Source organism: Calliphora vicina, chromosome 2 (assembly GCF_958450345.1).
Source record: "Calliphora vicina chromosome 2, idCalVici1.1, whole genome shotgun sequence".
Classification (NCBI taxonomy): Eukaryota; Metazoa; Arthropoda; class Insecta; order Diptera; family Calliphoridae; genus Calliphora; species Calliphora vicina.
This window is the reverse complement of record NC_088781.1, coordinates 60378650-60399364: the sequence shown is the minus strand read 5'-3', so window position 1 is coordinate 60399364 and position 20715 is coordinate 60378650. Positions and strand designations below refer to the sequence as shown.

The 20715-nt window shown below is 35.4% G+C and overlaps 1 protein-coding gene across 1 annotated transcript in view; it reads left to right on the top strand.

Moving 5' to 3' along the window:
• Positions 1-508: 508 nt before the first annotated feature.
• Positions 509-20715, top strand: part of Wdr62 (WD repeat domain 62) — a 418865-nt gene continuing 398658 nt past the window's right edge. The window contains exon 1 of the mRNA XM_065499583.1: positions 509-654. The gene's annotated coding sequence lies outside the window, so the exon portion shown is untranslated. The remainder of the gene's footprint in view (positions 655-20715) is intronic.

The following is a 20715-nucleotide window of genomic DNA, read 5'->3' as shown; positions in this document are numbered from 1 at the left end:
ATTAAATTAAAAAAAGACTGACAACTGTCATTAATTTGTTTTCGCTGGGCAAATTTTGTTCATACAGTCTCCACTTTATAGTTGTTGTTTCTTAATTTTTCATTTTGCTTTTTGCAACAAATTCCAGCTACAACAACAACTATAAAAACCCGGTGTTTTAAAGTTTTTCATGTTACAACAAAAACAAACCAAAAAACAAATAAACGCAAAGCAAACAACAGAAAATTAGTGTAGACGTGAGAGACGTCTACTCAAGCAAACAACAACAATAAAAATAACAACAACAACAGTAATAACCAAATAACAAAAATTTACCGAAAATATAACAAATACAAGTACAACTACATACAAGTAACCACAAAATAAATAAAGAAATAAATAAAATTGTTTTGTGTTTTTCTTATTTTTTGTATTTTTGCAACCTGTGTTTAATTAAATCAAAAGGGTTGCCATTTAAACCTTAAACAAAATCAAGTAATAAAATAAATTAAAAAAAAAAACCTAATTAAATTTAAATTATCGCATAAAAAAATTGAATTTGCAAAAAATAAATCTTATTAGATTTTATAAGTGTCAAAAATTCCATTAGAACAGTTCAAATTGCACCATAACTAAATCAAATTCTTTAAATTTTTGGAACAAAAACTAGAAAAGGTAAGTGACAATTTTCTAATTAGATTTTTACAGTGTTCATATTGTGGATTATAAACTACCAATACAACCCATTATTTTAACTTTCAAATAGGCATTCAATTCTAATTCGAAAACAAAATTGTAAAAACGATTTAAGTAAAATACCTACATACAGTAATGTGCAGAACATTAGCAACAAAGTTAGGATAAACCTAAAAGTTGGTTTATTTTTTCAGAATAAAATTTAATGCAAAAATTATTTAATAATGTTTTCCTTTGATTTTGTAAGTTTTAAAACTAGGTTTGTTAATATAAAGACTTGTGAATTTCAACTACTTCAAATTACAAGTTTTTGTTGAATTATAAAATGGACATTTTCACAGTTTGTTTGCAAGAATGTAATATAGGTACAGTATTGGCCATAACTAAGGCAACCCGTCAATGGATTTTTTCAAATCATAATTACTTTGATAAACAAGACTTTTTTGGGATGAAGAATGGAAGACGGAAGACGAAAGTTTTTGCAGACTGGTCGCATATCACCGGTGCATTCAAGTAAGAACAAGTTTAAAATTATGCGTTAGCGAAAGAACAATCCGTAGAAGACCAGTAGAAGTCGAATTATTTAGACGACGCCCAGCAAAAAAAACAATATACCTATATCAGCTAAGAACAAGAAAGCTAGACTGGAGTTTACCAAAGCTCACATCGACTGGAGTGTCCAAAAATGGGAGACAGTACTGTTCTCTGACGAATCCAAATACAACGTAAGTTCCGCTGGAATAAGGCGCGTACGCAGAACAAAAGGAGAAAGACTGAATCCTAAGTATTGCAAAGGAACAATTAAACATGCGCCAATTCATAAAATTAATGGGATTATGGATCGGTTCATGTACCGTGATATATTGAAATATGTAATGTTGCCTTATGCCAGTGAAGAGATGCCACTTATAGAGAGCTTACTACATGATAACGATCCTAAGCACAACAAATTTGTAAGACTTGGTTACTTGGGGGTTACACGATCAAGTATTGCCTTTCAAGTTTTAATACACTCACACTTTTTTACTAATACACTCACACTTTTAAGAATTGAAACGAACTTGCATTCAATTTCTCATTCAAGTTGCTGTTTCAATTTTCAATTAAGAAAACAGCTGATTACATTTTTTTCCACAATTTGTACTAACATTGTTTTCAAGTTGCGTGCAGCCTACGTCACAGCTTTAAATTTTGGTAAATTTTGACAAAGAATATATGTAAAAGACTATCAAGAAAAACTTGATCGTGTGGCTGCAGGGTTACAGAGCAATATGTTTTCAAAAATACGGTGAATGGTGAAAGTGGAAACAGGAATAGTCCTGATTATATTCATGAAGGGGTGCTTTTGTTTTGTCCGTTTCATTTTCTACCTTAAAATAATTTTTGATTTTAAGTTACCTCTTATCATAGCTGTAACTTGTGAATAAAATACAAAATATAAATATTTTTTATATTAATTTAATTTTTGTTTCCAATTATAAATATTTATTTTCCAAATTATTTATTAGTTAAATAAAGTATTTGTCTAATTTATTAATAATATTTACAGTTAAATTTATACATATTTATATCTTTTAAAACCAAATAAATTATAAATAAAATCATTTTATATTAGTTTAATTAAATTATATTGATATTTTTTAGAAAATATTAAAATTTTATATATTCAAATAAAATAAAGTTGAATAAAATTTAGATTTATTTCATTTAGATACAAACAAAATCAACTAATTTATTTAGAATATTTATTCAAACAAAATACAAAAAACTAAAATTATTCAAACAAAAAATTATTGAATAGAAATAATTCTAATAAAACTTTAGAAATATTTTTATTTCTCACAAATTTTAAACAAATAAATTTATTTTTCCAAAAATTACTGAATAGAAATAATTCTAATAAATATTACGGAATATTGAATATTTTGATTTCATAATAATACTGATGTAAATTGTCTTCTGATTGCATTCTGAGTTGAAAAAGTTATTTTCGAAACGAATTAGAAATTTTTTTAGATTTAACTTGTTTTTTTCTTAGTTTGGGAATGGAAAAATTCCGGGAAATTCGGAACCCAAATTCTCTGATATCTATTATTCTATTTTTAGAAACTACTACTTAATCATTGATTACCACTAGAATATGAAAACAGATTTATGGTTTCAATTAGAGGTTTATTATTAATTTAAATTGTGAAGAACAAAATACATGAATTATTTTTAAAAACTGTTTTTAAAGTAACTAGTTGTTGTTAAAAATGATCCTCTGACATGTCATTCCTTCTAGGGCTATTTAATAACCCCGCAAGTGAAAATAGACGTTCGAAATATGGTTGAAATATTTTTGAGCATTGTTTTTGTTTTTCCATAGCAAACGAAGGATCTTTTTCATAATCATCGAAAGAAAAATCTTCGTCCGATCTCATTTTCACACACAAAAACATTTTTCTATAAAATTGTTCAAAAATTTGTTGTTAAATATTTGACTTTATTTTCACAAATAAAATTATTCAAAGAAAATTTCTATGAATAAAAGTTTTCAACAATTTTTTGTTGAATATTTAAATATCTTTCTTTTTTTTGGAGAAATAAAATTATTCAAAGAAAATTGCTTTGAATAAAATCTATCAACAAATTTTCGAATTAGTAAAATAATATTTTATTCATAACTAGTTGAATAAACTAAATTAATATTTAATTTTAACTATAAAAATACAATTTGAAAATAATTGCATGTTTTTATATTGATTAGAATATTTTAAAATCTATTCATTACATAATAAATAAAATACAACTTATTGTTACTATAATAAAAAAAACTATTAGTATAATTTTATAAATGTTTATTCAAAACTTTTAAGTATAATTTATTTAATATCGTATTCTATTGAAATCCAATAATATTTAATGCTTTATATTCTAAATAGATATATGTTAATTAGTATCCAATTTTGAAAAATATAGAATGATATCAATATAAATTTATTTTTTTAAATATAACTAAAATTCAAAAATAATTAAGTTTTTGGAAATATTTGAATAAAAATATTCACAATTTACAGCTATGCCTCTTATAGAAAGATTAACAAATGAAAATAATACATAATAGAAATTTAATACGTTGTTTTTATGAAAAAAAAAAAATTAAAATAATCCATTGAGGGGGTGCTTTAGTTATGGCCAATGCTGTATATGTAATTGGGAACAAATTCCGATGTGTCATTAATAATAATAACGGATCCGTATCACTAAAATTTGTAGAAATGATAAAATATTAAGGGTTTGAACAAAATTATGATATGTTGCTATTGTTGTGCACACTTTCATATAGGAAAATTAAGATAAATATGCCGAGTTGAATATGTTTTGACATAGGTTAGGTTAGGTTACGTGGGTTGCTCGCAAGTTAGCGAGTTCACTCGGAGGCCTTGCGGCCCATTGTGGTACCCTTAGAAGTACTATTCCCTTATGCTGAAAATGTCACACATAAAGTGAGAATAGTTTCCCTCCCTAGTTTCGTCCATTATGTGATTTCTGTGGTCCCTATGGGAACCAGCCGGTACTTCTAATAAACCCAATCATATTCACTAGTGACACATCCCTGAGACAGTCCAGATCATGGAAAAGAGCTCTACCAAGATGTAGTAGTCTATGCTCTTGTAAGGCTGGGCATTCACATAGAAGGTGCTGTACCGATTCCTCCTCCTCTTCATCTAAACAACTTCTACAATAGCCATAACGTGGGTAACCCATACGTTCAGACATATGTCCAATCATGCAGTGCCCAGTAATTATACCCGTGAGAAGTCTAATCGAATTCCTACTAAGAGACAAAAGAGTCTTAGTTCTATCCTCTGTCAGATTGGGCCAGAGCATTCTGGATATTCTACAAGTGATGATATTTGACCACCTGAGTTCCGTCTCGCTCAAAGCCCATTCATCTATCAATTTTGATACTGTCACCAAGGGAGTGTGAATATCCCTTTGCGCAAGAGATACGTCCAGGGACGACCCGTTGGTTGCGCACTCATCAGATACTTCATTTCCCCGGATGCCCGCATGTCCTGGAACCCATATCAACTCCACGTGATGTTGTGTCAGTTGTGCCAGTGATTTGATACAATTGAGAAGACATTTCGACCTAATCACGTTGGAGTTAAGAGCCTTGATTGATGCCAGGCTGTCCAAGTAGATATGTATGGTCGAATTTTCGAGATTCAGTTCCCGGATTCTTCTCGCGGCTGTATCAATAGCATAAATCTCTGCCTGGAAAACCGTGCAGGTATCGGGTAATCGAAGAGACATCAAAAGGTCCAGCTCATCTGAGAAGATTCCCGAGCCCGTGCCTCTTTCTGTCTTTGAACCATCAGTATAGATTGAGATCACGTCATCTCTTAGGACAGAGTTCGCGGCCCAATCATCCCTTGTCGGTATTCTGATGCTAAATGTTCCATCAAAATTCGGTGTGGGTATTATATAATCCGTTTCCCTCCCTATGATTGGCCTGCCTATCTTTTGTAGGATGGTGCCATGACCAATACGATCGTGCTTCAGTCCGCTCGACTGTTTGAGTCGTAGAGCAGACTTAGCAGAAATGCATTTGATATATATATCAAGGGGAGTTATATTCAGCATCGTCTCTAGACTGGCCTGAGGTGTGGAATTCATAGAGCCAGTAATTGCAAGACATGCTAATCTTTGTACCTTGTTTAGAATAGAGAGGTGAGTCTTAGTGTCCACCACTCTCCACCAAACAAGAGCCCCATAGGTCAAAATAGGTCTTATGACCGCGGTGTACATCCAGTGTACAATGTATGGTTTAAGACCCCATCTCTTCCCAAAGGTCTTCTTGCATATATAGAAGGCACATAATGCCTTCTTCATTCGACTCTCAGCATTACGTTTCCACGAGAGCTTAGAGTCCAAAATTACGCCAAGATATTTGGCTTCGCTTGAAAACTTCAGAAAAGTACCATCCAGTCGTGGAGGTTTAAATTCTGGTGTTTTATATCTCCTGGTGAAAAGAACCAGTTCGGTTTTGGCAGGGTTAACACCCAAACCGTTTTCCTTGGCCCATGATAGCAGAACGCTGAGCGCTGATTCCATGAGTTCACTTATTGTGGGAAGAAACTTCCCTTGAATAAGAAGCACAACGTCGTCAGCATATGCGACTACTTTGGTACCTATCCTACTGAGCCTGAAAAGGATTTTATTTACGACAAGATTCCACAGAAGTGGAGAGATGACCCCACCTTGTGGTGTGCCTCTTGTCACAACTTTCCTTGTCCTACCAATACCCATATTAGAGTTAATGGCCCTGCTCCTAAGCATATTTTCTGTCCAATTCCTTATCCGCTGATCAACACATAAGTCACCCAGTGCATCAACTATTGCGGATATGTTCACATTATTAAACGCACCCTCTATATCCAAGAAAGATGCCATAACATATTCCTTCTTGTCAAGTGTCCCCTCTATAGTTCCGACAACGTCATGCAAGGCTGTCTCCACCGACCTGCCTTTAAGGTATGCGTGCTGTGCCCTACAGAAATTATCAGGGGAGAGGATGTTCCTGACGTGGATATCGACCAATCTTTCCAGTGTTTTCAATAAAAACGATGACAGACTGATCGGTCTATAGTCCTTTGCGGTACTGTGGTTTACCTTTCCCGCTTTGGGGATAAATACCACTGTAACCTCTCTCCATTCTTTAGGGATGTATCCTGTTTCCAGGCTGTACCTAAATATCATTATAAGCCATGGCATGATGGTTGAAATCGATTTTTGGAGTAACGCTGGGAATATGCCATCTGGCCCTGGTGATTTATAGGGCTTGAAAGATGACACCGCCCACGAGATTTTCTCCACGCTAACAATGGATCTAACTAATTCACTTATGTGGATTTGAGAAGCTGCAAGATGCTCCGAAGCGGATACCTCATTTTCATCATCCCTGCAACCCGGAAAGTGCGTCTCCATTAGCAGTTCCAAAGTTTCGATACTGCTTTCAGTAAAGTTACCATCCGGTTTCATCAGGAATCCAGGCGTACCAGGATCCTTGGATAGTACCTTTCGTAGACGCGATGCCTCCGTGGTATTCTCCAGTTCCCCACAGAAACGCTCCCAAGATTCCCTCTTTGCCCGTCTGGTTTCCCTCTTGAAAGTGTTGAAGCTTTGACGATAATCGTCCCAGCTTAACAAGTCTTGGTCCCTCTTCGCCTTATTAAAAAGTTTTCTACATTCCTTTCTTAGCTGCATTAGTCTAGGATTCCACCATGGTTGCCGGAATTTCCTAGGTCCCTGCCGCTCCCTACACGAAGCATAGTAGGCTTCCCTTAATGACCTGGATAGAAAATCCACCGAGTCGTCCAAGTCCCGTGTACCATTTAATCTATCCATTGCTGGATGTGGTATGGTGTCACTAAGATTACAGAATTTGACCCAGTCGGTTTTCCTAGGATTTCTAAAGGGTTTTTCCCTATCCAGTGTAAGCTGTATCGTAAACACTATCCTGTGGTGATCGGAGAATGAGCACTCGAGTGAAACTCTCCAATCAAGAATTCTAACTGAGTCAGTGTTCCCTACCAAAGTAATATCAATGACCTGCTCCCTGATCCTATTGAAGAACGTTGGTATATTACCCCTATTGCAAACACTTAGGTTAGTAGATAGAAGGTATTGAAGTAAACACTCACCCCTGTCATTTATATCCGAGCTCCCCCACAGAGTATGATGGGCATTAGCATCACATCCTATGATGAGATCATGGCCCCTTGTGTTACACCAGTCTACAAGTGTGCGTACGGCACGTGAGGGCGGATTAGCTTCGTCGTATGGTAGATGATATGATTAGGGTTGGTAACCCTTGTCGCTCTAGTGCAACTACCGTTAAATCACCAGAACTGTAATTAGATAGAAGGAAAACCTTAATGTCTTTCCTGACCAAAATACAGCTCCTTACTTTACCTTCAGGGTTCGGAGAAAGGAGCACATAGTTTCGTGACCGGACGCCTCGAACTTTACTGGCTACAAGCCAGGGTTCTTGGATTAAGGCCACGTGGATAGCTTCCTTCTCCATGAAGCGCAGCAAATCGTCCGATGCTGCTTCGGAGTGGTGCAGATTAATCTGTACCACTCTCAGGCCGCTTGGGTTCATCATTGCGCTTCACCGCGGGCAAGATCAACCGGAGTTGGTTTAGCCCGTATTTGATGACGCCTTGCGAAGAACGCAGGAGTCGGAGGGATTCTGAACCAATTTTGATCCAGAGATCCTTGCCTTCTCCTTTGTCCCTAGAGCGCCCTCGTTCAATCGTCCAGTCCTCTGTACCAAGTTCCTTATTCTGACGCTTTATAAGTGTTAGCGTGGCTTCGTCCTCCAAAAGGGGAGGAGGGACCCACACTCTCACCGTCGTACGAAAAGGTACTTGATCCAGTGGGACGATTTCGATTCTTGCATTGGGCCAGAGTTCGCCAACTCCTCGGATACAGTTACTGAGAAAGCCTAGGGCCTTCTCGTTACCGCACCCGATGATCTTGACACCCTTTAACCATTTGGCGCCATCGAATGCAGTGAAGGAATCATCCTCACTGCATGCGAGTTCGTCCACTAGTGCCCGCAAGATCTTCTCCTCCAGAAGCAGCCATCTGTCCGTAGTCATTTTCCCATCAGGTTGACTACGATCTATGATGGCTACTTGTAGCTCAGGTGCTGATGTTAAGCTAGTTGATGGTTTCAGCCGCTTACCCTCAGACACCTGCGTTTCACCTGACCTTTGCCGCTTAATACTAGGCCTGCTTGCTGTACCTTTGGAAGCCATCGCGGTTCCTCGAGTAGAGGAGATTGCGGACAGCACCTTGGGTGTTGTGCTAGCAGACTTCGTCGTGCCGCATTGGTCATCACCTCTCTTTGGCCCCGACGTGGCCCTCTTTGATGTAGATGGGCGTACGTCAAGATCCTCCGAGACGATGATCGTGTTCGGTCCAGTGCTGGCATGGGGCACATGTTTAGATGTGATCACCTGCCTGCTCTGGTTTGGTTCGGTCTTAGTCTTGGCTGGCCTTACCTCCACAACAGTAGTATTTAGCATGGCCTCATACTTCTGTATGTGGTAGGTATGTTTACGCCGCAAACGCTTTTCCCTGGTGGTCAAAGACGCGGGATCTCGCGAGTCCAACGTCCTGACATACCGGAGAGAGCGTTTGTAGCCCGCCAACCTTTTCCGTTCGTCCTGTTTGTTTTGACATAACAACTTAGAAAAAAAAAAAAAAAAAAAAAAAAAATTTCACCTTATTCATCATAAAATTTTTAATTTTATAAAATATTTATATGTATAACAATTTTTTTTTTTTGACATAACAACTTAGAAAAAAAAATTTCACCTTATTCATCATAAAATTTTTAATTTTATAAAATATTTATATGTATAACAATTTTTTCCCATTGAATTTGAATAGGAAAAATGAGAAAATGGGAAAAACTCCCGGGGAATTTTCATTCATAATTGGGATGTTTGTAAACCTGTAATAAATTTAAAAATTGATTATGAATAAGGCTTTTTAAGTGTAAAGAAACGACAAACATATTTAAAACTGAAAAAAACATAAACAAGTAGAAGTTATCACAAAAATTCTGAGAGCGTCGAAGGTATACATAACCAATATATGGAAAATGTATGTATATAATGGGGATGGCTATCACATGCTGTTTATGGAATAAAATAAACTGCCAGAACATTTTTTTGTAGAAAATTTTGTTTATAACTATTTTTTAGACATAGAAAATGATCAAGAATTATAAATATTTGACGCAGAAAATGATGTTGGTGTTTCAAATATCAGCACTACAGTGGTGTGGGATATAATTATGACTATAAGGATTATATAGTTGATAAAGTCGAATAGTCGAAAAAACAGTACTAAAACTAAATATTCACACAATAATAAAAAAAAAAAAAAATAGTCTGCAATTTCGTAAACTTGAATTTTTTCTAGTGTATGAATTGCAGAAACTTTTTAGGAAAGTGTTTGATAATAAACATACATCTATTAAGTGATAATATTAGTTAATACATTATCGCCTTGATACATTTCATTTATATTGCTAAAGGCTACAAAAGGTGCATCAATATATATACATACCATGTATTTTTTACAAGAAATGGTAAAAAGTTAAAATACATAGTGGGAAAGTCAAAAATTGTCGATTTAACTAAAAAGTCCAAAGTTCGAAAAGTCGACTTTTTAAAAACAAAAAAAAAGTCGAAAGTTCGAAAAGTAAAGTCGACTTTTTGTTTCAACTATAGAACCCTACTTTGAATATGGACAGACAAGCAAGTAGTGCTCCCACATTTGGGAACAAATTCCAAACCAGAATAATTATCAGTAGAAATAAAATTGAACAAATTGTTTTTTAACCAAGTTTGTGTTGTTTTTCCTTATGATCTGGGGAAGAGTCCTGCTGACAGGTTCATTCTTAGATCTGGGGAAGAGTCCTGCTGAGTGGTTCATTCTTAATTTTTAAACAATTTGTTATTTAGGTGCTTCACAACTTTCTCCAACGGATTGCACACGATTGCTGATAATTTTTTCGCAGAACTTTGTTACCTTGAGATGATGTAGCATTGACACTGTCATTTTGTATTTTTTTGTATTTACTCAAGCAGCAATTTCAAAAGGTTTGCGAGCAGCAGGATTTATCCAAGAGCAGGAAAATTTCGAATTGAAGCCGAGAGACTTTGAAAGGCGATTGTACATACATGTCCGAAATAATGCTTGAAGGCTATAAAATACAATAATTTTTGCATCGAATCATTACTTGCGATAAAACCTGGATCCATTACAATAACCCCAAGCGTAAGAGATCGTAATTGAAGCCCGGCTACCAGCCGAATCGACATCAAAGTCAATTATCCATGGCACTAAGATAATTCTTTGTATTTGGTGGGTGCAAATGGGTCCAAACTATTATAAGCTGCTGAAATCTAATCAGTCCGTTACAGGGAACCTGTACCGAACGCAACTGATTCGTTTAAAGCGAGCATTGGTCGAAAAATGACCAGAATATGCGGCCAGACATGAAACCGTAATATTCCATCTTGACAAGGCTTGACCAAATGTTGCAATACCTCATAAAAAAGTATTTAGAATGAAGTGGTTGGGAAGTTTTGCCTCACGCGCCTTATAGTCCACACCGTGCCTCGTCTGACTAATATTTGTTTCGATCTCTCTCTGGGATACGCTTCACTTTGGAACAGAGTATCCGATATTTTCTTGATTCATTCTTGGCCTCAAAAGCCGAACAGTTATTTTGGCTCGGAATCCATATAAAATTACTCATAAATATGCCGAATAACCTCAGAAATAATTAAGATATTTAAATGTTGTTTAGTAAATAGACGGATGATCAATATGAATTAGATGGGCGCTTGCTGGACAGCAATAAAATTATTAAAAATCTGACCAAGAGCTATTTTTTCTATTAAAACCAAAATATTCTGCTCATATACAGAAAACCTTGCCTAAAAAACTTGTTAATTGGCTAAACGTGTAAAAACTGATTTGCAAACCTTAGAAAACAGCTAAAAAATTAAGCCGATTTGTTTCTTATCTTTTTTACTCTGTGTGTTCTCTTTGTTTTTGTGCATTTAATTTAACAAAAAAGTTTTTTTTGGAGATTTATCTATATTATTAAAATGGAAATACCCAACCAAACATAACTACATATTTTAACCACTTTTTTTTAACACAATCATCTTTTCTCTTGACTTTCAAAGGAAATAAAGGAAAAAAGTTTTCAATTACTGTGAAACAGTGAACAGGGTTGCAATTGTGCGCTCTCTCGTCTGGACTTGTTTGAAAGGGAACGAAATAGAAAATTCCTTTATTAAGAAAATACATACAATCGACTGGCTTGAATGTTTACAAAGTTTTGTTTGTTGTCTGTTCTGTATTCAGTTATTTTCTTATTTATTTCTACATCCTCATCGCCATCATCCACCGCCGGTGTTTCTACTTCTATTTATACTTACTTTCTTTGTTGTTGAGTTGAGTTGAATTGTGTTTTTGTTTATTTTAGTTTAGTTTAGTTTTATTTTGTTTTCATTTCAGTGTTTTATTTTATTCGAGCCATATTTATTTTGTTGTTATTTCTGCTGCTGTTGTTTATCTGTCTTGGGGCATAGTTAGTTAGTGAAGAGATAAAAATAGTGATGTAAAGAGGCACAAGATTACGAGGGGGTGGTTGATTTTTGCATTTCTAAACTTTCAGGGTTGGCTTTCGTCATCTACTATTGAGTTTGTATGTTTTGAAACAGTTCTACCGTATGTTGAGCGTGTTCCATACATTTTTCTTATTCTGAAGGCCGCATAGTTTATTATCATTTTTATTATTATTGCTACTTTTATTATGGTTTTGTTGCTGTTTGCTTGCTGGCTGGCTCTGCTTGTTTTCGCTTTTCATTCTAAATGAGCCCCCATGTGGTCTTTAAAATAGACGAATAATGGATTTGTTGAAATACACACACACAACTGCAGTAGCTATAATATGAGTAATCGAGGTTAATCTGATAAGTTCTTTTAAAATTTAAAAAGTGGCGCAATTAGTTTTTATTCAGCTTTGTTTTTACCTAAGCAATGCGAACAGATCCGACCAGGATTGAGCTAAATTCTCCGAATATTTTAATTTTCATCTTGATGGTTTTGTTAATCATCAAAATTGATGCATTTAAGGTTCAAAGAACCAACATGTGATTTTCGCGAAATAAACTTACCAACAACACGTCACTGTTTGGTGTACATTTTGGTCTGGAGATATCATTGAACCCTATATCTTCGAAAATTTTGCTGGTCTTGCAATTACTGTTACTGGTTCCTGATAAAGCGCCGTGATAACAAAGTTATTTTGCTTAAATTGTATGATAGTGTCACATCTCAACATTCTATGAAACAATTCAATTACTGCATAAGACATTTGCTGATATTGAACTCTCCCGTTTCGGTGATCAGAGTTTTATGGGAATATTTGATGTCAAAAGTTTATGCCAACTCAAAATCCCACAACCTCTCGTGCATTGATGGGGAAATTCAACGCTGCTTCAACGAAATCCAGACACATTTTTGTTAAATTATCATGGACTCTTTCAGCAAGAGGGCCAAAGCAGATTCACGTCTACAAGTCGACGAGTTCGATCTTTTGGTTGGTAAGGAGTGAGATCGAAAAATTCTTAACATACATATATGTTTATAAAAAAGAAACCACTAAACTTACAGCTTTAATTTTTTTTTTATTTGATTGAAATTATTATTACAATTTACAAAAAAAATTATTTTTATAGTTTTAATCACTAGTGATGAAATTTTGAACCTTTTTCGGAAACCCTTCCATTAACGTTTTTATAGTGCTTTCTGTCACTTTGCTCGAACATGTAGTCCATCTCCGTTTAAAATCTACCACACTTTTGGACACCTTTTTTGTACTCTTCAATTCTCTTTTAACAAGAGCCCAATATCTCTCCACTGGCCTTAGCTCCGGGCAGTTTGGAGGATTTGCCTCTCTTGGTACAAATACCACATTATTGTTCTTGTACCACTCAAGGGCTTGTTTGCCATAGTGACAGGATGCCAAGTCAGGCCAAAAATAAGTGGACACATTATGAAGTCTTATGAATGGAAGCAGCCTTTTTTGTAAACATTCCTTGATGTAAATTTCGGTATTTATAGAGCCCGTTGTAACAAATGAGTGGCTTCTTTTGCCGCAACTGCATATTGCTTGCCATACCAAGAACTTTCTGGGAAATTTTGTCTGCTTTTGGGTCCTAAACTTTTCTTCAACATTCCCTCGAGCATCAGCAACATAAAATTTTTGACCTGGAAGTTGCGAAAAATCTGCCAGAACATACGTTTCGTCATCCATTATGCAGCAAGAATATTTTTTTATAAAACTTGACTTCAATTTCCGTGCTCTGTTTTTGGCCTCTAAATTTTTAGTAGCGTTCCTGTCAGGAACTTTTTGAGCCTTGTATGTTTTTAAACCTGCATTAGCTTTAACTTTTCGTACCAAATAGTCCGAGCACTGAGCTAACCGGGCTGCTTTCCTACCGGATGTGTTGGGAGCTCTTTTGAAAATGAACATCATGTGGACCATTCCTTCTACCTGAACCAGGTTTTCTATCAACTGACAAGTTCTCCCGGTACTGTTTAATAACATTGGAAACAGTTTGACGGCAGACCTTTGTATGCTTGGCCAACTTTTTGTAAGACCAAGTTGGGTTTTGTTGAAAATATTTAATAATTTCAGTACGCACTTTTTTCTGGTCACTCATTTTAATCAGATTAACAAAAAAATTAATATAATTGACATTACACATAATAACTGACATGTTTTTCAAAGGTAACTTGATCAAAAAAAAATTCAAATAATACTTGGGTTAAAAAATGTAATGAAAAACGTGTGTTAAGAATTTTTCGATCTCACTCCTTATACCGCTCTCTTGATGTAAATCACTCATACAGTGTAAATTTTTTGAGTCTGTTCAGCTCAGATGGTCTAGTTTAACAAACTACTCGTTATGGAGGAGCGTAAGAGATCATACATGAAGCCTGACATATTCGTTTGAAACGAGCAATGACCGAAAAACGCCCAGAATATGCGGCCAGACTTGAAACCGTAATATTACATCATGTTAACGCTGGGCCACATGTTGCAATTCCTGTTAAAAAGTATTAAGAATGAAGTGGTTGGGAAGTTTTGACTCGCCCGCATTATCGTCCAGACCGTGTCCCGTACGAGTACTATTTGTTTCGATCGATGCAGAATGCTCTCTCTGGGATACGCTTCACTTCAGAACAGATTATCCGAAATTGGCTAGATTCGTTCTTGGCCTCAAAAGATGAGCAGCTCTTTTGGCTCGGAATCCATATGTTGCTAGGAAAACGTCATAGCTAACAACGCTGATGAGCTTTGCGGTTTGGCAAATGACTATCTCAACGAAATCCACAATTTCTTCACTGCACGTAACTTGCAGCTATCACCAACAAAGTCATCGGTAACACTCTTCACCACCTGGACGATCATCATGGTCGACGGGGTACAAATTCCAACAGTGAAGCACTCGAAAATCTTGGGTGTCACTTTTGATAGCCTTTTTACCACTTCAGCACACGCCACTGCAATCACGCATAAACTACGAAATAGTAACAAGGTCCTCAAGGCACTAGCCGGCAGCACTTGGGGTATGGACAAAGAAACCTTGCTAGCAACCTACTAGACGATTGGCCGGTCAGTGGTTAACTATGCAGTTCCAGTGTGAACATATCGACTGACAGGACCTTAGAAAATACGAGGAAGCATACAGAGGTATGTGCAGGATTCATTTGATCGAAGCCGTATGAATGTTGTACTTGGAGGTCGCCCACAACCGATAGCAGACGCCGAGAAGATTCTGCTGCGTAAAACAAGAGTCGTTCTGACACAACTAAGATCAGGATGGAGCAACAGGCTTAATGCCTTCTGGTCCAGCATATACCGTGCCGTCCTCAACTTAAGCCCAGCATGTGGTTAGGGTCCCCATGACACCTTTCACTTATTCAACTGTCCAGCCAACCCTACTTCACTACATCCAGTGGATTTATGGACCCACCCAGTAGAAGTATCACAATTTCTTGGACTTGATCTTGCAGAACCCCCAGATTAAATATTGCAAAATTGTTCACGCTGCTACAACAAGAACAATTATATTTCAAGGACTTCCTGTAATTTCACATCAGAATGCTTGTGGTGATCTCCTTGACCTAACGTCTGTTAAGTAATCAGTTAACATTCCATATCACAGATGAGTGTCCTGAGCATTGAATTGATCATTATAACTCAAGAGCAATTGAATCCTAAAGGATAGATTTCCTATATTTTACGCATTTGAAATAATTTAAAAAAAACTTTTCATACTACCCTTGTGATTGCTGATAATATTAGTGATGTCGTTCTTGTTGTTTCTGTTGCTGTTATTATTGCGGGTGCTGAAATCAATAATTCTTCAGTATTATTATTATTTCATGATTTATTGAGAACGTTCATTATACTTTAAAGCTCACACAGACACACACTCGCACGCACACACACCAGCACACACGAAAACATATGCGAGGAAACTGTGTCAAATATGTACAAATTTATGAAAGTGGTGGTGTGTGTAATTTCATTGGGGAAAAAAATAGATTTTAATAGTTCTATTCACAAGTGTTGGAAAATATTATGAAAAACTTTTTTTCTTTTTATACCCTTCAGCTTCGTGAGAAGGGTATATATAAGTTTGTCATTCCGTTTGTAATTTCTACATTTTTCATTTCCGACCCTATAAAGTATATATATTCTGGATCCTTATAGATAGCGGAGTCGATTAAGCCATGTCCGTCTGTCTGTCTGTCTGTCTGTCTGTCTGTCTGTCTGTCTGTCTGTCTGTCTGTCTGTCTGTCCGTCTGTCTGTCTGTCTGTCTGTTGAAATCAATTTTCTGAAGGCCCCAGATATCTCCGGGATCCAAATCTTCAACAATTCTGTCAGACATACTTTCGAGAATTTTGCTATTTAAAATCAGCAAAATCCGTCCATAAATAACGGAGATATGAGCAAAAATCCGAGACAACCTCTGAAAATTTCATCAAAAAACACAATGTATTGCATGCTTTGACAAAAAAACAACAAAACGTATGCTTGGATGTGCAAGCTTTGTGTATTTTGTTTTTTTTTGTGTTTTGTTTCTTTTGGCGTTGTTGTTGTTTTTTATACAACTAAAGTTTAGTTTTGTTGTGTGTTGGTTTTTATGACAAAAAATCAACAAATCGTATGTTTGAATGTGCAGGCTTTGCGTATTTTGTTTCTTTTGGCGTTGTTGTTGTTTTTTATACAATTAAACGTATGTTTGGATGTGTGTTGGTTTCATTGCCTTGCGTATTTTGTTTTTTCTTTTGGTGTTTTGTTTCGTTTGGCGTTGTTGTTGTTTTTTGTGTTCTTGATAAATTTAGGATGCTGTACGCTGAAAGTGGGCAATGTACATACATATATACTAATTATAAAAAATAATAATGCATCCACAACAAAGGTGAAGGGTATATAAGATTCGGCATAGCCGAATATAGCACTCTTACTTGTTTAATTACCAATGGGGTTACCGGATCATTGAACCTGCAAAGTCTTGATGCAGTGGTTTACTGCAGCAAGAAAAAAAGGTTTAAAAATGTATTACCCTGTATTGGGGTAAATGGGTCAAAAGAAAGTGTTATTAAGTCGTAATTTACTAATCAAACGAGTTGAAATGATTTCAAGCATATTTTAACCTCTGAATTAATTCATGTGGAATTTAACGAAGTAATATTTGCTAAATTAGTTCGTTAGGTAAGTAACATGGTTTTAACAAGTAAATTGAGGTGATGTGTTAGGAAGATTGATGGACAAAAGTTCCTAAATTAAATTTTAAATTAGCATATATGCAAGAGATTAATGAGTCGTGAACTCTTGTCGTGACCTTGACCTCATGGATTTATTCAGATTGTTCGATACTTAAAGCGTCTTCAAAGCAAAAATTTTAGCAATCGATACAACCGAGAGTAAAATCCGTGAATTAAATTTTAAGGCATCGACAACCTTGAATAATGCTTTCAATTCCATCGTAATAATGTCTTTTCGGTTGTATTTATTCACTGCTCAATCTTAGACAAGATCTTGCCGAGCTTGTATGGGTTTCAGGACATGATGGCATCCGGAAAAATTGTTATCGAATGCGCAATAAACGTTTCGTACTTGGACGGAACTATGGCGCAAAGGGACGCTCATCTCTTCATGATAGCGGTATCAAATAGGTTTAATGAATGCGCGTAAAGCGACGGAACTCAGGTGGTATACAATTACCATTAGTCCCTCTCTGCCATGGAACAAGAATAATGCTATTTCATCTGAACTGTCTCAAAGACGTGTCATTGACGAATACAATAAAATTTGTCAGCAGTACCTGTTGGTTATCACAAGGACCACAAGATTTATAAAGTCGCCTGGATAACGAATGCCAGATATATCGTTTGCTGCCAGATATATCGTTTGCATGTTAAGGTCTGATCAATTGCGCATCTCAAGGAGTTTAGCTTTCTCTAGAAACCAACCACCTTAACTTATCTAAATCAAAACAATGCATGATGGAGCGCCTTTTCGACATTTGAAATCGATTTTTAAGTTATTTATTTAATATCTTCGCCTATACTGCTACCTTTGTATCTGCCGGTCCAATGGCTGTTGTGTGTTATTGAGTTACTGCATGAATCAAAATACTTGCTGATTTACCGGTTCAGTTGAAATTATGTAATTTTAGAGGTAAATTACTTCATGAATTGTTACAATCAAACTATTTTATCTGTATAAAGACTGAAAAGGATGCGATTGATCTCCTTCACAAACTTACACAATACAGCATGGATTTTACTAAATACACAACGTTATATACCTTTAGCCTCCAATCGAGAGATCGCGAGTGGGATACATATTGGCCGATCTCTTTGGTATAATTTTTCGCGAATACATTTGGTAGTCTTCTCCTCCCTAAAATTATACAGCATTTCACAATCATGCATGGATTCCCCTAAATGCACGGAATCATCTGGAAATGCAACACTAACATCAAACGGGCTAAATGAACAGAAACCTGATGAGATTATCTGATAAGGATCTATCTTATATATGGTTACTGTTGTATCTTTATTAATGAAGTTGAAGCTAAGTTTATATTTGTCAATATTAATAAAAATTTTGCAGTCACAACTGGATCATCAGCCTTCACCTTCCAATCTTATATGTACCAAGCCGAGATCGGCTTCTTGCGAATACATTTGGTAGTCTCCACATCCCCAAACTCATACAACATTTCACAATCCTGAATGGATTCCAACAAATGCACATAATCATCTAACATCGCTACTCAAATCTACAGGGGTTAAATGAACATAAACTGATGAAATTTTCGGATAAGGATCTATCATATATAAAATTTTTGTTGCATCAATCTTCATCATCTTAATTTCCTTATGTCTGGTTGTTAACAAATATTGAAGCTAAGTTTATGAAGAATAATCTAAATCTTAGCTGAGGGTTTGTAAATTGCTAGAGTGAAACCTGAAAATATATACAATGGCCGATCACTATTCTACTTACACAATTAGTGAATTTACAAGGTCTCTGATCATGTCATATTGTCATAATGTCCTAATATTTCACGACGCGGCGGCTCAGCTTAAACAAGTTTTAGACGTTCGGCGCAGGTCTTTGCTGGTTGGTTACGGTAACACAATAAACATACCATACAGTGTAGAATTATTTTAAGGCATATTTAGTTCGAAAGGCAATAACAACATTTTCAAACCATTGTGAAATATTAGGACATTATCACAATATGACATAATAGGAGACCTTGTGAATTAACAAAATATTTCACAGATTCTTGTGACCAGCATGAATTTCGCTAAATGCAAAGCATCTCCCGACATCTTTCTTGGTTAAGGTCACAGCTAGCCAGGCTCAATCAATTAATAAGAGTCGATAGGATTTGTTTTAAAGTACAAAAATATGTCATCTACACGCTACTTGTCGGGATCATCAAAGAATATTTGGTAAAGAAATACAGTACAATGGACGGACTCAAAAGATTTCATTTGTGTATGTATTTAATTCCTTTCTGTTATATTTTTGCGATATTTCTTGTAAATTTCTTCGGTGATAAGTTTGAAAGAAGTATCCATTATTCTTGACTTTAATTTCATGCTAATAAAAGGCTCATGTTGCTTTATTTACGTCACAACTTCAATGAATGAATTTTATCACGTAGGGAAATTCTTGCTCGTTCTTGCTTCTCCTTAAGGATTTATAACACTCTTCTTAGTCATTAATATTGTTTTTATTATATTAAATACAAAAAACTTGTTTTTACACGTATTTTTTCCTTCATCAAAATCGCAATTTCATCCATTTTTAGCTTTTCAACGTATTTCCGTTCAATGTTTTATACCCGTACATTTCTACTTTATGTTCTCTATATCGCTCTATGAACAAAATAAAAACATAATCATTAAACCGATCAAATGTCATTATAAAAACTGAATACAAAAACATTTCAAATTTAAAAAAAAAAAAGAAATCAACGGACAAAAGAAATCGCAGTGAAAACAAAAAGCGAAAAAATACACATCATGAACATTACAAAAACACAAAACAACGTAACAAAATACTAAACAACAAGAACAACAGCAGCAAAAAATACGCATTTTCTGCTAACGTTGACGTTGTATAAAAAAATAATAAAATGACAGGTGAATAATACTCTTATGTTGTTACGTACATAAATGATGATTATTCTTTATAGGTGAGTATGTGAGTGAGATGTGTGTGCCTGACGAATGATGATGTTCTTAATTATTTTTTTGTTAATTTCCACTTATTCGTACTTACTTTATTTTTATTTATCTTTCCTTTTTCTATATGAGATTACCTCTTTCTCAGTTTCTCTTGTTTTGGCCGCTCTCTGTTCTTGTGTGTTTTCATGATTTTTAAATGTTTTAGTGGTTTTTTTTAATCAAAATTTTACAAAAGTGGTTCGAGATAAAACATTTAAACAATTTAATGAAACGTTTTCTACGCTTGTTTGTTGTTTATAATGATAATGTATTATTTAGATGAAGAATTACTCATTAAACTATCTGTATCATGTCAGTATTGTACAAGAATATCCTCCTCTGTTGATCTGTGGGGAGTTTGTTGTAGTTTGCTAATTGATCTTTTATTGAGGGTTGCCAACTGATAGAAATGGGAGTCTTCTGACTGCGACATTCCTTTTCATGAGGAAAAAACAAGATCAATGAAGACCGCAATCAATACATGTCATTAGTATTTGAAAATGATTTAGGGCATATGGCCACCGCGGCTGTTCTTAACGAAGCGCATTCTGGACGCAATTTTTCGAGCATTTCTGGCCGTATGTCACGAATAACACGAACAATGTTGGCCTCCAAGGCGG